At 48.7% G+C, this 19,145-nt stretch overlaps 1 long non-coding RNA gene across 3 annotated transcripts in view; it reads right to left on the bottom strand.

Moving 5' to 3' along the window:
• The window catches only part of LOC144341473 (uncharacterized), a 29,721-nt gene extending 16,169 nt beyond the window's left edge, over positions 1 to 13,552 (bottom strand). For all 3 annotated transcript variants that reach the window (XR_013418447.1, XR_013418449.1, XR_013418448.1), the window contains exon 1: positions 13,417 to 13,552. This is a non-coding gene — a long non-coding RNA (uncharacterized LOC144341473). The remainder of the gene's footprint in view (positions 1 to 13,416) is intronic.
• Between the last annotated feature and the right edge of the window lie 5,593 nt (positions 13,553 to 19,145).

Raw genomic sequence — 19,145 nt, 5'->3', positions numbered from 1 at the left:
ACCCTGGGGGAGGCATGAAAGCAAAGAGAAGGCAAGTGACTCATATTTAGGAAACTCGGGTGATCCTCTCGAGTCACGTTTCTCAGGGTGTCAGGGGACCAGCCACATGCGGGGAACCTCCTGGCCTGGCAGGTGGCAGACTCTGATCACACACGTTAATCAGAGAATCTAAAGGCGGGCGAACTCTGAAAAGTATCTGTAAAGGAAGGACTCAAGCTCTGCTGTGAGCCCACTACACACGGGGTCACGCAGGACGCAGCTCCCAAAAAGCCACCCAGCGTCCAGTCTTCACTCCACCCTCATGGGAGGAACACCTGTCAAGTCACAGAACACGGGCTTCAGCGAACGCCTTCCTGCGCCACCTCCACTGTCGCCCAGCCCTGCAGGAGTAGCCGCTGAGTAGGGGAAACAAGTCTGCTCCTGACCCTGCCCCCGACACACCTCACATTCTCACGGGAATCCCAGTAGAGTTCAGTCGCAGCGGCCTTTCCCTCACAGCACCCACCTCTTCCACAATCGAATCCCAGGCTTGTCCTAGGCCCTGCTGCACACGCCACCGTCTCTGGCACCCGGACCTCAGGCTGTCCTCACGCAGCCACCCGCACCTTCCCAAGAGGGGGATCCGCACGCCCCAGCAGCCGCTACCCGTCTGTACCAGGACATTTCGGAGATTCCTCAGCAAACTCGACGCCCTTAGACTGATGCCCTTAGACTGTGAGGCTCTTCCCTCACAGACCCTGTCACTCCAACACGTCACCATCTACCGGCCACATGCAACAAGCCTCTCTCCCTCCACACTGTTGCCCGTTGGCACCTGGCCCTCCGTCCTGTCCACACTTCCATTCCAGGACATTCCTCTGGGATCAGCAGCCCCAGACTCACCCCCTACACCTACCGCACTAAAAATAACCTTCTTCTTGATGCATCAAACAAAACACAGAAAACCACCCTCAACAAGCACGTACCTTGAGTCACAAAGGAACACCCTGTGAGCCCTGACCCTGAAAGGGATCTGTGAATGTGAGTACTTCTAGCCCTGTCCCGACCTTCAGGGCCTGGCAAACCCACACGCATGCTCTCCTCTCTCTCCAGCTCCCAGCCAGATTCTGCCATTTTCCTCAGCTTTAAGGCAACACCCAAGGCTTCTCACATGGCCCAGAAGCCAGCCCTCGATGGCCCCATGACCTCCCTCCTGGGGCTCATACGGCTGCATGCTCCCTCCTGCAGAGCTCAGGGCTGGTCAGTATGGCCCAGGGGACCGGCCACCTTGACGCTGGGCATAAGACCAGCACTCCCACGTCTCTGGGGAAAGGAGCGGCCCTGGGCAGGGATGCACCTGGCACCCCCAGGGAGGGGCCAGGTGTGGAGGACTAGGCCTCCGCCCGCAGACATGTCAGCACAGCATCCTGGAGCAGAACCTCCAGCCCAGCTGAGCCTACAGATGGCCGCAGTCCTGGATAGGGACAACATCTTCACAGTGACCCAAGGGGACTGGGCCAGAACCGCTCAGCAGGGCTGCCCTGAATTTGCAACCTGTAGAAGCTGTACAGTCATACGTGTATGTTGCCTTAAGCCACTAGGCTTTGGGGTCACTTGTCACACAGCGACGCACAGTGGATGCGCACGGGCTCCCAGGACACGACGGCCTCTGCCGGCCTCACCCGGGCTGTCTCATCTGTTCCCGCGACATCACGTTTCTCAGAGCCAAAGGCTGCCAGGGCCCCCTCTTTTCTTCATAAAGTCATTATAAGCTCACAATACAAAGTGAAAAGCAATCTGTAAAATACAATGTATGACGCAATACAGGGTGGTGAATGCACAGGCCTACACGTGCGAAACAGGCACATGCGTGAAACAGGTGAATGTACACACGAACAGGTGTACACATATGAAACAGGTGCATGCATGAAGCAGGTGTACACATGTCAAACAGGTGTGCATACATATGTGAAAACACCAGACATGAAGGGCTGTCTTTGGGAGCCTGGTTTTTAGGCATCTCCCTAACCCTTTTAGCATCTGGCACAATCACAAACACAGCACACCACAGTACTGAGGGGAAGCCCCAGCTTCTCAGGGGGGCACAAGAAGCTTTTTATGTATGCCACAGGTTGCATCACTACTTTCTAGAAATTCAAGGCCCCCCACTACCAGGACTGGGTCACCAACCCACACGGACCTGCCCCTCGGATGGCGCAGCTGCTTCTAAAACAGAGGCTGAGCCCCACCCAAAGACCTGCAATATCTGTTATTAAATCAAGACTTGGCCATGGATGAATGTGAAGATTTTTATTAAATGTGACTCTGGAACATTCAAAGGACCATAGCTGAATGCTTTCTGCAGCCCACGGCATGTCCAGATGCTCATGGAGAAGGCCAGGGAGTGAGAACCCACGGAGCCCCGACAAGGCAGACTCGGAGCTGTGTGGCGCAGTTAGCACCGATTTTGTTTTGACACTTGCCTTTTATATTCAGATTAAAATGAAAAACAAGACACAAAAGTAGCTCACATTCTATTTCAATTCTCTGGATTTCTGTAATAACTGGGCCCCTTTCCCTCTGGTTTCCCAGCCAAGAGTTAAATAGGCCCAGCTGGGATTTGTCAAAGTCTGGGCCTCTGTTGTAGAGTAAGTGAGGGGGGCAGGGAGGGGAGCGGGGGATAGGGAGTGACAGAGGGAAGGAGAGAGAGAGAGAGAGAGAAACCCCCGAGGGCTGGAGGCAGGAGGGATGCTCCCTGGCAGCCTCAGGCTCCCCCTTCCTAGGTATCTGAGAGCTGGCATCATGCGTGCGGTACCGTCATATGACTCGGCTGACAGACACCAGAATTACAATAAAATGCTTAAGGAGAAGAGTAAGCACCAGCATCTTCAGATTAGGATAGTGTCCGAGTTCCATGCTTGCCTTGTATGACATTCTATAAATTGTAAAGATAATGCATTTTCTTACCAGCCACGCTGTTCAGCAAATACTAACTATAATAAAGACCAGACAGCATCTGAGTACTGAGTGTGTGTCAAGCCTGGTGAGGTAGGAATCATTTACTTTGTTAGAGAAAGAAACAGGCTCTGAGAGAAACTTCCTGAGGCCAGGCAGCCATCTCCAAACCCACCTCACGTCTCCTGACCCTGAATATAGAGAACCCAAGTCATTCACGTGAATAATTTACCCACATGCATGTCAGATTGAGATTCAGCCCCCAGATCTAATCATCTCTATACAGAAATGTGTCAAGGAAGGTACAATTCTATGACCTCGAGCTGGGGGAACCAAGGCAGGCACCCTCGACACAGATGTGCGGCGGAGGCAGGCGCCCAGCGCAGGGGCAGGCAGGAGCACGTCCAGCCCTGCCCAGTCACACAGCCACCCTGCCATGCCAGTGCAGGGGCCGCCACCGCGTCTCGGGGTAAAACAGCTTCTCCTGCACAGGAATCTACCCCTGAAAGTGTGTTCCTGAGAAGGTGTGGACCAACATCTCGGAAATCAGACACTGTAACACGCTTATCTATACAAACTGCCTGTGTCCGGGAATCACCAATAATTCCCATCTCACCATCAATTATTTCTGGTAAATATTGATTCAGTTAACTGAGTGAACACAGGAACAAAATAATGGAAATGTCAGTGAATCTGCTCCACCTGCTGAAGAGCTGGGACTAATGATGAAACGGAAGGAATCCTGGAGAACGCAGCAGGACCCCAGACCCCGCGGACCACCCGGTCCTCCCCCACGGACCACCCCAGCCTCCTTCCACAGGAGAGTTAGTCGTGGGGCCAAGGAGTAGTTTCCAAGGAATCTCAGAGGTTCTCAAGGTCTTCAAAGTTTAACGGGAATTGAATATTTACATCTGAGTCCCAGGAGCACATTAAAAGTAAAATTTCTCCTTTACACTAGAATATTGAGCTTGGTTCGGTGGCACTGGCTGTATCTCATGCTCACGAGATGTTTAGAGGCAGTCATGCGTCTCAGGTGAATCATTTTAATAATGAAAGAAGTGCTTGGGCCCTCGATCCAGGATCACAGACCCCATCAGTGAGGGTCTAACCAGGACAAGCCTCAGCCTGGAACGGCTGGTGTTTGTGGGGGCAGGGAGGAGCACCAAGGAAACGCAGGGACAAGCCCCACACAAGTTCGGCATGTGCTACCCCATGCAGTGGACATCAGCCTCTTTTGTTTTTTGTTCAGGAAGGAACATATAAAAAAGCCTGGGGCCCAGGGCCTGGACTCCTCAAAGCTCCCCACAGAGCCGGGTTAATTGGCATCTTCCCTCATGTTAAAATCAACTATATATGGCCGCTGAGGGCATCTCAGAGCAGGTGCTTTCTTGCTGTCTGGGGAAAGCAGGAATTCTAGGCCTCTGCCTTCCTACCTCCCCAGAGGCTCTGGTCCAGGTGAGCTCAGCTTCTCCCAGGTAAGGAGCACAGACCAGCTTCTCACATGTCCCTCAGGTCACACAGGAGCTGTGCAGACCCTTGTACCTTGGCACGAGCCCTTGCAACCCACCCTAGAGGCAGAAGCCCAGCCCTGTGGCCCCGGCCTGGCAGGAGGCAGCTGCTGGGGCCCCTGCTCAGGGTTCAGCACAGCAAGGTCCAGCCACAACGGTGAGACATCTGTCACCCAGCCATTCATCTTTAACCTAAAACAGACACAGGGATTCGGCAAGGGGTTTCTTCCCCTGACAAACCCATCCTCCCTGTTTTCATCTCTCCCTCCTGCCCTGTCATGGCCACCCAGCACTGCACACAAGGCCTGACTCCCAGTTTCACAGGGAATCCAAGATAATTATGATTTTGAGAAACTGGGAGCTACATAGAAAGTGAGTTGGGAAAGCCAGTGTCCACTGATCCCCCACTCCACACAACCGAAACCCCACAACCAGCCTCTGCCTCAGCCACACCCTCTGGAAACCCCACATCCACACCAGCCACACAGGATCAGGACAGGGAAGGAGCAGGACTGTGTCTTGAGAACTTAAACTCTGGAAGCTGAGTTAAATCAGTGCCGCTCAAATCTTGTCACCATCGATATTGTTAAATTGGGAGATTCCATCTCTGGGGATCTGGAGGGAACCTGAGGCTCTGCACTGAGTGAAGTGAGCACTCGTGCTGGAAGAAGACGTCAGGGAAAGCAACCAAATCTGGAGTCGCAGCTGTCTGAGGCTTGGGTCCCACAGGGAAAGTGGCACCAGGGCCCTCAGGACAGTGGCGGAGGTCCCAGGAGGCAAGTCCAGGCGCAGAGACTCTTGGATCCAAAGCTTGCTCCAGTGACAGGAGGGGCTGCTGCGCTGACAGCCACGAGGCAGGCAGCCTTCGAGCTCCTCCAGCTGCCATCCTGCAGGCAGGGAGGACAGTGTGCCCAGACCACCCCGTGGGCTCCCCCAGCCTGCCAGGCTGGTACTCTTACTCCAGCCACAGACAACAGTACCCATGTTCCAAGCTAGGTTGAAACAGTGCCCCAGGCTTCGGGACACATGCACCCCTGCAGGGCCACTCCTACCCAACACCGATGGCTATTCCCACACATCCCCAACTCACAGCAAAACTTAAAAATGAAAGTCGGAAGATACAGCCAGGAAACCAATGCTCAAGAAGCAAGTCCAGGGTGACTATTCCTAGAGCTATCACTACTGAACATCTTTACATTTCCAGGGACTTCCTAGAGCTATTGCTGTTGAAAATCTTTAAAATTCTTCATTTCAAAATTAGCTTTCATTACACTGTCTCCCTATTCTACCAAGACTCTAGAAAACAAAAGCATTACAAATTCCAATTCTATCTTATAGCAAGTTAGAAATGCACATGTTTCCTCAAAGGATTCTATGTGTTTCCGTGGCGATATCCTTTCCATGCCCCATGCTACTGCCTGCAACAGGGAAGGCTTTTCCAACCCAACACAACCCAGCGGCCCTGAGACACGCCCCTAATGAATCGTCTGCAAACTCCATCTTCCATAAAAACAGTATTGAAAATGAGCTTACTCCAACCCAATCCGGGTACCGAGACAGGCTTGCCTTAACGAATTGTCTGCAAACTCCATCTTCCATTAAAAACAGTACTGAAAATGAGCATATTACCACTTTTTAAAAATTACTGTAAAGTGGACAGTGTTCAGTTCTGTGGATTTCGGCACAAATATTCCCATCATCATCATCATCACACAAGCAGAACAGTCCCACAGCCCCAGACCCACTCACGAGACCTCATAAGCACACCTGCCCACTCCCAGCAATCACCGTCTCCATGTTCTCCATTCCCACTGGTCTGTCTTTTGTGAGTATTGTCGGAGGGGCAGGTCACAGCACAGCAGGCTCAGCCTGTCTCTTTCCTGGGCATCGTGCCTGGAGGTGCACCCAGGGTGTCCTGTTATCAGCAGCCCCCAGCCTCGGGGCTGCTGGGTGTTTATTATTCCACGTATGGCTGCGGCACATTGTAACCTGTTTTGGGCAACTATAGACAGTGCTATTAACATCTGGGCAGTTTTTCTTGAACATCAGCTTCTGTTTCTCGAGGGTAAATACCCAGGAGTGGGGTCACCAGGCCCCACGTTTATGTGAGATCAGTTTTGTAAGAAACCGCCAAGTTGTCTGCACCGTGCTGAACCCCAGCATCGCACAGGAGTCCCGACTGCCTGTCCTCACCAGCACCTGGGGCTGTCGGAAGACCTTAGGTGCTCCAGCAGGGGTGTGAACAAATTCACTGCGGCTTCGGTGCACATCTCGGTGCAACCAGTCATGCTGAAGGTCATTTCAGATGCTTTCGGGCCATCCTCCCATCCTTCTCAGTGAAGCATCTGTTCAGGTCTCTGCCCACTTTTAAGTCAGGTGGTTTGTTCTCTGTCATGAGCCATGGGAGTCCTGTGCATTCTGGATACAAGTCCTTTGCTGGCTGCATGGTTCATAGACATCTTTTCCCCCTCTATAGAAAATGTGTCTCTTCAATACCCTAGGGGTGTCTTTTACATTAAAAGTTTAATTTTGATGAGTCTTACCCTACTTGTTTTCTTCCTTGATTATGGATAATGGTATCATGGCTAAGAGCTCTAACCCTAGGTGTTGACAATTTCCGTTTCTTCTACAGGTTTTGTAGTTTGGCATTTTACATTCAGGGCTATGGTCTACCTTAATTTTCATACAGGAATTTCTCCTTGTTTTCACTCTTTTGCATATGGCTGTCCCATAATTCCAGCAAAATTTGTTGAAAAGACTCAAATTCCACTGAATTGCTTTTGCGTCTTTGGGTCTGTTCTGGACTCCACTCTGTCAGCTGACCCGTGTGTCTTCCTGAGCATAATTTACAACTTTAGTGGCCATCTCTGTGAAAAAAGTAATTCTGTCTGGAAGCAAAAACCACATCAGAAATGCTCTAAATAAGATTCTTCCTCTTGTCAGGAGAGCAAAGCCACTGCCCTAAGCAGAGGTGAGGCCTCAACAGCTCCCAGACAAAACCTTAACACACAATGGGGAACGCAATTCATTTCAAGATAGTTACCAAGGGCCACAACCTGAGACCAGCGTAGCCATGAAAACTGCAATAATTTCACAACAGAATGAAATTCATAAAGAACCACTGAGAAGCGTGTGATAAGTTACATAAATCACCGTACCTTAAATTCTGACGGTTGACTAGAACAGAAGTAGCTTCACGGTACAGTTCAAACAGGAGAAAGGTAGGTAGGGGTGGTTTCCACACCACACAGGGCCTGCAGGAAAGGGACTCTCTTCCTCTAAACGGGAGATCCCGGGAGTGGTGTGATAAACCACGGTGACAGGCATGGAACTGTGCAAGCCGGAGTCGCGGCCTGGGCCCCACCACGGAGCCTGTGTCCATGAACGATGAGGCTCGACTGTGAGGCTGGAGGCAACTGAGGCAGTTATCAGGGGACAAGAAAATGAGCGCACGGTGTGAGGCAAAGGTCTGAAACTGGGCAGCAACTTCGAGTCAAGTTGGACAAACGGACTCAAAATACAGGTTCTAAAAACACCACAGCGAACTGTTCCTCGGCCCTGGAAAGGCTAAGTGACTAATGTCCAACACTGAGCATCTGCTACCAGAGACGACCCTGGTGATGCAAGGCCCAGCTCCTCCGAACCCGCGCAGAACCTCAGCGAGGAACTTTGCTGGTATCTTACGGCATATCGACATGTTCCTTTAAAATCTGGTATTTCATCAACAATGCAGGTGCCAGCTTTGACTCATTCACATTTCGATTAAACAAATGTGACCACGCCAGGTAAGAGTTTACTACAATCTTTAAACAGAGCCAGAAGCTACAGTTTGCTCCTACACAACACCACGTCTCTGCAAGTTTGATGGGTTTATTACTTTCCATGTCTTCACTTGCCTAGTGCTAGAAAGCAGATTAAAAACAGAAGGAACCCAGAAACACTACTGAATGAGACTCAAATATCTTGCAATCATCCTGATGAGATGTTTATTAAACAGAAATGTTCTTACCTGTAGAAAGCAGCACACATATCAACACGCACCTAGAACTGTCGCCAGCATTCCAGATCATCTTCCCTTCCACGGCCACAGTGCAGGGCGATGGACCACGCACACCTGCAGACCCACGGAAAGCGGGGTGACACAGCCGATTCTTGTAGCGAGCAGGCCAGGGTGCACTCAAAGTGCATCTCTTTCCAGAGGGCCGCCACAGAAAGTTACACATTTATTCCACGGTTTAGCGGCGCTGCACCAAACATTTCTGTAAGATTCTCTAAGCAAGCCTTTCCTTCTGCCTAAAATGGCCCAACAAACTGAAAAAGCTCTTGGAGCTGGCAAAGACTTCAGTATCTCCTTAACTACTGTCATGCGCGTCCATGTGAAGAGAGCACCAAACAGGCTTTGTGAGCGCAACATGGCTGTTTATTTCACCTGGGTGCAGGCGGGCTGAGTCTGAAAAGAGTCAGCGAAGGGACGTAAGTGTGGGGCCGTTTTATAGGATTTGGATAGGTAAAGGAAAATTACAGTCAAAGGGGGGTTGTTCTCTGGCGGGCAGGAGTGGGGGTCACAAGGTGCTCAGTGGGGGAGCTTTTTGAGCCAGGATGAGCCAGGAAAAGGAATTTCACAAAATATCATCGCTTAAGGCAAGGACTGGACATTTTCACTTCCTTTGTGGTGGAATGTCATCAGTTAAGTCGAGGCTGGGCATTTGCACTTCTTTTGTGATTCTTCAGTTACTTCAGGCCATCTGGGCACATATACGTGCAAGTCACAGGGGATGCGATGGCTTGGCTTGGGCTCAGAGGCCTGACAATTAGAGTCTTCAGTTTTAAGGTGTGGGGTAAGATCATATAATCCCCAACTAGGCTCCTGATGTTGTGTGTGGCATCCAGCAACAGCACGTTCCATTCCTGGATTAAATTTGAGTCAAGAGTCCACAATGAGAACGATTTCTGGTGAATGAAACACCAGGCAGGAGGGCGATTCCGCTGGGCAGCTCTTCACACACAGCCCAGGAGCTGGGGGGAGACGAAGAGGCCGACTCGCGTCCACCGTGCTCATGCCCCCTTCGAATGCCCCCAACTCCTAGAGGCCAGGACCCAAGGGAAATCTGACCTGAAAATGGGCAAACCCTCACTTTGGCAGAGGGACAGGGATTCGGGGCCACACCTTGACCTCAGAGCAACACAAGTGCAGACACAGCACCCCAGAACACCCTCCCCACCCAAATTCAAGGAAGAAAACCATCGCCCCGCCCCCTTGCGGAAACCCCCAGCTGCTTGAGCAGACGCCTGCCGCGCACCGTGTGCAGCCTCTCCCGTCCACGTTCCGGTCTCAGCACCTGTGCCTCAGCCCTGGCACTGCTCGCCACACCCACAGGTGTGTCAGGAGAGGCAGGTCCGAAGGTCTCCACTACACCAAAGCCTGTAAAGCCAGGGGACCGCTCCCTCCAGCAGGAGTCCAGAAGCAGTGACTGCAATAGCATCACGGCATGAGAATTCTCCCCTCGGTCTCCGAGTCTCCAGTCTGTTGCCCACCAGGGTCTTCTGCCAACGGCGAGGCCCAAGCTGGGCGTCACATTTGGTTCTGACCATTTCCCTTGTCAAGATCAATACTGCAAATATATCCAATTCATCCTGTCACTAAAAACGAAATAATCCGCTATCTCCATCACAGATGACACAGTCAGGTTTCCATCACTGGGGTGGTTTTTTTGTTTTTTGTTTTTTTTGACATGGAGTTTCTGCTCTGTCACCCAGGGTGGAGTGCAGTGGTGCGATCTGGGCTCACTGCAACCTCTGCCTCCCGGGTACAAGTGATTCTCCTGCCTCAGCCTCCCAAGTAGCTGGGATTATAGGTGCCTGTCACCATGCCCGGCTAATTTTCATATTTTCAGTACAGACGGGGTTTCACCATGTTGTCCAGGCTGGTCTCGAACTCCTGACCTCAGGTGATCCACCTGCCTCATCCTCTCAAAGTGCTGGAATTACAGGCCTAAGCCACCATGGCCTGCCGTTACTGGTGTAATTTCTAAGCCGCTCTCTCACACCCACTCCCTTTTTTTTTTTTTTTTAAACCAGCTCTATGGCTATATTTTTTCCAAGAGAACCCGTTACCCATTTGAAGTACAAATAAGACACCATGTTTAAAAACCAAAAATGCCAATTTACGTAGAAGTCTCCAAATACCCAGTCTATTTGAGCCTTGAGAATAAGATCAAGCTGTTGGCTGAATACAACTTCCCTTTCCATCTGTCTGCCTATTAGACACAAGGACAAAGCCACGAGCTAGGGACATAAAGGCAGCAACCACCAAGGCAGCCGAGACTCCAAATAATAGCTCGAAGGACCAACACAAAGGTACCACACCCTGCACGCCCTCCTCTCCTTCCGTTTCAGAACTTCCAGAGGATGAAACAGGGACCTCCTCAGACATCCCACGGTGCAGGCGGCCAGAGGGGAAGGCGGCGGCAGCCTGAATGAGGCCACCGGGAAATCACATTCCACAAACAGAAATTCTCCATGTGCTTTACATCCTCTGTCTCTGAAGAGCTATGCCAGTCTAACAGTCGCTAGAAAACCTTATTCAAGTGTCATTTCACATTTCAAGCAAAAAAAACAGTGGTGGGGCATGAGGGAAAAACATAGCCATGTGTTCTGGGGTATTAAAAATAAGTTTTCTTCTGTTATAAATGTATAATTATACATTCTCAGATTTCTGTATAATTGATATGCTTCCTAATTAGCAGACATAGTAATAAAAAGTGAATTCCCGAGTGTAAGATCGGAGGACCCATTCACATGGCTTCAGGTTCTGCTACTGTGTTTCAACTTAAGAAAATGGTTCTGTGTATTGGTAACAAGGTGTGAGTGTCTGTGTGGCTGTAATCAGGGTTCATGTTGGCTCCCTAGCAGAGGATGTTATACTGTTACATTATCTTCTACAAAAAATCCTGAAAAAATGAAGGCTGAATAGACATACACACCCTCCCAAAATAATCCAAATGTCCATCGATATGACAAACAGATGAATTACAGTTTCCATCATGGAATATTCCTCAGCAGTCAAAACAAAGTATAGCCACAGGTTCCAACTAGGATAAAGAAAACCTTTTAAACACGTTTAAAGTGAACTGACGAGGCGGAATTCCTCTATTACAGACATCGGCTCCAAAAGGGTACAGTTCTGAATCCTGTGATGTAGAATTAGTTAGCAACCCTGTTTAGGGACACATCTAGAAAAAAGCAAAATAATGACTACACAATTTTACATTCTTTGTAAATTATAACTACCATGAAAATTCTAAAAATGTGAAAATCTTCCCAACTTTCCTTTGACAAGCTTCAAAATAAATACCCTGGCATTGCTTGCGACACTCACAGGTGTGCCAAAATAATTGAAAATATACCCAAGTTAATAGAATCAAAACTTGAAGATGTATGAGTGGTCCCTGCCTCGCTATCTCTACATCGTGTAGAAATTTAAGAGCACGTAGTGGCACTGCAATGCAAGGCTCAAACCAACTGGGTATTTGGAAACTTCTGTGCAAAATGACCTTTTTTGGTTTTTAAACATCGTGTTATTTGTACTTCAAACAGGTAACTGTTTGGTTCCCTTGCAAAAAATACAGCCATAAACCTGGTTTAAAAAAAAAAAATACGAGAGTGGGTATGAGAGACAGTAGCTTAGAAATTTTACCAGTAACGGTAGGGAGCAGTGGTTCATGCCTGTAATCCCAGCACTTTGAGAGGCAGGACCCACAGGGTCTTTGAGGGCACCAGTCTCCTCTGTTGCCTTCCTGCCCGACTGACCCCAGGATATTCACTGGGTTTCCATCCCTGTCTCATTCAACATCCCCCCCAAGGGTAGCCTTCATCCTCATCTGGGGCTCAACTCTGCCCAATTTCCTAAATCTCTGCCTTCAGAGCCTGAAAACACCCACGCCCAAGGTAACCCTAGGTCCACTTTTACCCTAGAGAGTCCTGATTTTATCTGTTTCCCCAGCATCACTTTAGTGATAATTTATCCTGTAAATTCCAACTGCCTTCACACCTCACTCCCGCTGTCTCCCAGCAGACCCCACTCAGACGCACCTGCCCCAGACCCCACACCCACGTCTGTGCATGCTGCCCTGCTCTGCCCCTGTGGGAACCACCTCTCTTTCTTGAGGAATCAGCTGGCGATCATCTCCTTGTGGAGGACTTCCCTGACTCCAACCCTCTCCAGCAAAGGCAGAAGCCGTCCTCGGTACTTCCCCCAAAATTCAGGTCAAGTACGAAGATGGTGCAGATGCTAGCTGTGCCTGGGATGCCATGGGCAGGGTCCCCAGATGCTCTGCACATGGCCCGGGGCACAGCCTGAACACAGCAAGTGCTACAGAAATAAAACCGACATGCGCTGACCTCGATAGGGCCTCCTTCACCATCTACATCTGTCTCCCCTCTGGACAGTAAAATCCACAAGACAGGGAGGGCTTGTCTCACTCATCTTCAAACTCCCAGGGTCACCCTGGCAGGTAAAGGGGACTCAAATGTCTTCTGAAGGAAGCCGCTGGTTAGCTGCCAAGTTAAAGGGCCTCTGAAAATCAGAGCTCTGCATAGGAGTCCAGCACACTTTATGATGAATGACTCCAACCACAGCAGAACTCGCCGTGGAACCAGTGCTGACCAATTCAGGGTTTGTCCACTGTTTCTCAGTTCATTAGCATAACTCACTCTAACAGAGCAGCCACGCACAGATCCTCGGACATCTACACAGAGTGGGATGATGGAGCCGAGTCACGTGAACGTCCCGTTGTAGACTGGGAGACACCGGTCAGACACGGACCCAGGGAGAGCGCAGACCTCGCGTTAAATGGGCTCCGTGTAAACAGCACTCCCTGCCAGGTCCTTTCCTATCTGCACAGCTTCTACAAATTCAACTCTCGCACCTGACACCTAAGAATACTGCATACCCCCATGTGAACCCCCCACTTACCTCCCAAAATGACCCGGCATGGCCGAGTACAAACCATTTCAACATAAGGGAACTGGAGGGCATGTGGGGCTTTCCCGAGTCCCAGCTGCCTCCTGACTGGAGGGTCCAATGCTTCAGTGAAGGGGGGGTCTCTTCGGCCCCCTCAGCGTCAAGAAAACCCATGTTCACTTTCTCAAGACCACACACAACCGAGTCACAAAGCAGGGCGGAACCTCGACTATCCGGATTCAGGTCATGTCGAGTTTACGAGCTGCTGCTGTGAACACTGCAGGAAATGATGAGCCTGATTCCGGCTTTGACCTCGAGAAAGTGAAACTAATTTCACTTTCCGGGCCCAACTTCAAAGGCCCGCAAAGCCAGAGAAGGCAGAGGAGATGGAACACGCTCTCACCCCAGACCTGCTGCAAGGACGCACTTCTCAGATGTGTTCCAAGGTGCACAGCGTGTCCGGTGCCTGTTCAACTCCACTGACCTGCAGGTCTTCTATGTGGCATCAGCCTCCTGGGCACTGGGGGCAAGAGGTATAATGGCAAGTCCCCTCTGCAGCAAAGATGAGGTCCAGGAACCCAACACAATAGAACTGACCTTTTTCTGACAGTCTTAAAACAGAAGGAAAATACTGTACAGCCAACGTCCCCTCAGGCAGGTTTATTTACCTGTGACTCACAGGCCATGACAGACAATTTCAGGTTCTTACCGATTCCTATTTTCCCCATCCAGGAAGCCTTTCTTTTTCAGCTGAGGCTTGTGGCTACGGACACTAACGACACCAAAATCAGAGTACGCAGGTGCAGTCAAGTCATATGACTTCTCCACTAGAATATGCACAAATGTTCATCAGCAAATCTGATCTTTGCTTTACCTCCTCCTCCCATGATCTAAAAAGGAGTTCACCACACACACCCCACTTCGAAAACATAATTCATACTCGCATTCAATTCTGGGCATTCGGAATAGACCTAATGGGGAATTAAACCTCTCCTCCAACCCATTACTTAGTCTTCTTAGAGGATGAAGGATTTTGCATAACACAAGGCAGCATATAAAATATCTTGTATAGAAACATACTTTCAAGTGGTCCTCATTATAATAATTCAACTAATATACAAAGGACCCAACACACAGCACAATGTCTATTAGAAGAATGATTAATTTGTTTCCCTAAAAATCCTAATATCTACACAGAGAAAATGCCCTATACACATTTTATCATTCTTTACAAGTATAGTCATACAAACAAAGGAGTATCACAAAAGCAAAAGAACACATTTGGTTTGACTTGCAGTTCTAAATTTAATATAAAATTGCTAAAACCACCAAGACAAACATGACTATGAAATATTTAACGATCTTCACCTAAATTCAAGTCATCATTCAACCACCAATACCTCTGCTCTCCTTACAGGAACTTTCCAAAAGTAAATTCTGGAATTAACAGGACAAATTTTTCTGGTGATAGAAATTAGGAATAAATTGGTGGAAGGCTGTTTCCTTGGCTGTCAAACTTTTCCTCAATATTTTGTAAAATAAAAGCATCAAACCAATCTTTACTTTAACTTACAATCTATCAAGCAATACTGGAGCAAGCTTTAAATATTAGCCACATTCTGTCAGGGCTGACTAACGTTAAATCAGCATCAGTCTCATGTTTTGCAGCATCCGCAGCTCGTCTTCTCAAAACCACTTAAGATTTCATAATTAACTCAATTAAACAATGGAATTCATCCCCTTGATCTTTGACATGAAGGGACAATTTTCCCCCAAAATAGTACCTCTTTCCTTGACATGATTTAATCTGTGGTTAGAGTATTTAACAGGATTTCTTTCCTTCTTAGAAAATAAAATATACACCTTTCCAATAGGAAAAACACTAAATTATAATGCTATATCTTAATCAGGTCCATAGTTTTGTTTTGTTTTTTTTTTTCTTTTTTTTTTTTTTAAGTTAAAAAAAGAACCTAACAGCATCTTTGGACCTTATGTGAGGTAGTGTCCAGGGTCACTGGGACCCCTGCTTGGTCAGTGCAGCCGGGTACCAATTAAAGACAGAAACCAAGCGTTCAAATCCACTTTCCAACGGTTCATCCTAGTGGAAGCCAAGGGCACAAAGGAATGCGGCATTCCACAGAGGGCTTTGGGGATAGGCTGCTTGAGAACATCAAAGTGGCTCATGTCCCCTGAATATGAAGCCAGTGACTGCTCCCAGCTTCAATGCAGCACCATCCACAGAAGCCAAGGTCCGGAATCACCTGAGTGCCTGTCAACAGGGGATGAAGGGAACATGGCCCGAACATACACAGGAGCAATACTCCACCACACAGCGGAGAGCCCTGTCATCCGAGACAGCATGGATGGAGCTGGAGGACACTGCGTTAAGCAAACGAGCCAAGCAAAGAAACGGCGCATGTTCTCACTCATAAGCAGGAGTTGAGAGCAGATCTCATGGAGGCCAAGAGTAGGTGGTCAACAGGGCCCAGCAGAGCTCACTCATAAGCAGGATGGGCAGAGGCTGGCAACGGGCACAAACACACAGCCTAATGGGAGCACAAGACCTACTATTGGTAAATCAGCAGGGGGATGGCAGTGGGTCATCTACTGTGTATTATCAAAACAGCTAGGAGAGAATAACTTGAACATTACCAGCACAAGGAAAAGAAAATATTTCAAGTGAAAGACATCCCAAGTACCCAGATTTGATTAATATAGGGATGAATCAAGATATCACATACACTCAGAAAATACGTACATATATTATGTATCAACAAAAACAAAAACCAATGACAGAACCATTTGGGAAGCACATGCAGGAGAAGAATGGGAAGCCTGACGTGGTGTGGCTGTGTGTCCCCACCCAAATCTCATGCTGAACTCTAACCCTGTGTTGGAGGTGGGCCCTGGTGGGAGGTGATTGACTTATGGGGGTGGTTTCTTATGGTTGAGCACAATCCCCCAAGTGTTGTCCTCATGATAGTTCTCCTGAGATCTGGTTGTTTGGAGGTGCATGACACCTTCCCCTTCACTCTCTCTCCTCTTCCAGCCATGTGAAGACATGCCTGCCTCCCCTTCACCTTCCACCATGATTGTAAGTTTCCCCAGATGTAGAAGCCTGTACAGCCCACAGAACTGTATGCCGATTAAACCTTTTTTCCTTATTACCCAGCCTCAGGTAGTTCTTTATAGCAGTGGAAGAACGGTACAGTCCTCAGGACCAGCAATGTTTTCCTTCTACCCAGTGGCCAACAAGGGTCCCACACCCTAGCGGGTTTTCCAACGCCTTTGCCAGAATGCTGAGGCTGTTTTGGGGATACTAACTTTCCCCATCTCTGGCAAACCAGATGGGCCATCCTATTTGCCTCTTACCTTTCTCAGAGAAACCCCACCTCTGAAACAGCCTCCGCCAGGGGCCTCCTTCAGCAGCAGCAAAGCTGAGTATTCCTTGCACTTCCCTTCTTCTGAACAACTAAACATCTTAAGCTTGTTTTTCCATCTTTCCAGCTCATTGAAAAAAAAAATATTCTTGTGCTTTCTATTTTCCTCACACACACACACATAGAAGAGAAGAGGTGTGAAGTCAGGGGCTCTGGTTTTCCCGGATCTGAGCCTGGCCCTCAAACACTAGTCGAATTCATACTAACACGATAACCAGAGGCAGAAATGCAAATATCCCCACCACTTCAAATACCCTAAGGATCTAACAGGCCGAATGGCCCATGTAAATATGGTTTGTGCTGGGCCATTCAACTGGTGTCCAAATGCCTGTCCAAGCGGGCTCTTTAATTTTGGGACTTTTCAGACAGCTGTTTTGTTGTTGTTGTTGTTCTGTTTTGTTTTTATTAAAGGGATCTATTACAGTTACAATCAAGAATATCCCAGGCCGAGTGTGGTGGCTCATGCCTGTAATCCCAGCACATTGGGAGGCCAAGGTGAGCAAATCACCTGAGGTGAGGAGTTCAAGACCAGCCTGGTCAACATGTTGAAACCCTGTCTCTACTAATAGAAAAATGAACAAGCCATGGTGGCAGGCACTTATAATCCCAGCTACTCAGGAGGCTGAGGCAGGAGAATGGTGTGAACCAGGAGGTGAGGCTGTAGTGAGCCAAGATCATGCCACTGCATTCCAGCCTGGGCAACACAGCAAGACTGTCTCAAAAAAATAAAAGTAAACCAACACGCCCACTTAGTTCTTCACCAACGTCAGATACATCAGTTAAAAGAAAAATAGTATGAAAGCATGTTTTTAAATTTCAGTGTTCAATTTAACCATATCTTTTAAGAAGATATGAAGACAGAATTTCCCCAAGGATCTGTGGAGAAAAAAGGAGTTAAGAAAATTTTAAAACCTCAGGAGAAAAACAAGTATGGGGTAAGACCTCGAGGCAAAACTTTTTCTTTGCACTTTGATTTCAAAAGAACAGAGATGCCCAAAATATGAACTCTCTCATCTGCATTTTATATTCCTCTATGTCCTCTGAAAGGCTGGAGATGGGATCCCAGGTTCCAAAGTGCCTGGCCACGGCTCACATCAGGCGGCATCTTTCACAGCCTTTTACCCCCCGACTGTGTCTGGAGAGCTCTGTGGTCCAATTTACACAAATAGGTCCTAATTTACACACGTTCATCACTTTGAACAAAGTCTCAAGAAATGAGACAAATATTGACACTCCACAGAAGCAAGTATTCTCTTCCAAAAAGTCAATTGTCAGGTTCCCATGAGCCAGATAACTTGGTTACAGAAAGCACTGGCTGATTACTGGTTTAGTGTTAAATGCGTTTAAAATGTTAAGTGATCCGGCGCCCCTCCCAGTGGGTGGGCGCGTTGAGCTGGCTGCAGTAGTGATGCACACTGACCACGTTCTTTCCTTTGGTTTTACTTCAAGCAGCGCACCCTACACTCAGGAAGAAATCATAGGATGGCATCGAGGTCTAGGACAGTTCTAAGGAGAGCTGCAGGCCAACCTCCTTGTCTGCAAATAGTCTCTCATTTCAGAGGAAATCACTCAACAGAGTTCATAACACGTGAATTTCAAAAATTTGTTTTTCCAATTTCATCCCATTAGAACTTTTGAAGAACAGATGTACACCTGCTCCAAGTCAATGAGAGGACACTCGGACAGTCCCTCACAGGTCCCATGGCCTCCGCCTCCCACCTAGAAAACGTCAGCTCAAGCCGATCACAGCACAGTGCGATTTTCTGTAAATAATGTGCACGCCTGCATCTGAGCTGAGATGTGAATGTCTGGAATGTGCCTGCCAGACCCAGGAGAAACTGCAGCAGCTGTGGGGACACAAGCCTCTAAGCATCCGATTTGGAGGGAACTCAAGGCAACTAAAACTAGTTCCACTGGTTTTTCTTGGCAAGGCTTGACCAGGCAAACTGTTGTCACTGTTGCTAATTCATGGTAATTGGGATGGGGACTTAACAGGAAGTAATTAGAGCAATTACAGAATTTGCTACTCAATTACAATGGCACAGATTCCTGAGAATGGAAGAACTGTTGCCCAGGAATAGAGCTCAACAGGTCCTCCCCATGCCCCGGGAAACATGGCATTTCCACCCACCCCTGCTTTGTTCCCCTGGCCACCACCCTCCTGATCTTGGCCATCTGATGGCATCACTCCCCACAGCTGGAAACACCTGACTTCTTGTCACCCTCCCATCTGCCCTGCCTTCCTCCAGCCCAGCACACTCAGGGATGCCCACATACAGGACCAGGAAACCAGGGTTACCC

Source organism: Macaca mulatta, chromosome 6, assembly GCF_049350105.2.
Source record: "Macaca mulatta isolate MMU2019108-1 chromosome 6, T2T-MMU8v2.0, whole genome shotgun sequence".
Lineage (NCBI taxonomy): Eukaryota > Metazoa > Chordata > Mammalia > Primates > Cercopithecidae > Macaca > Macaca mulatta.
Note: the sequence above shows the minus strand (reverse complement) of the source record. Positions and strands in the feature narration are given on the sequence as shown.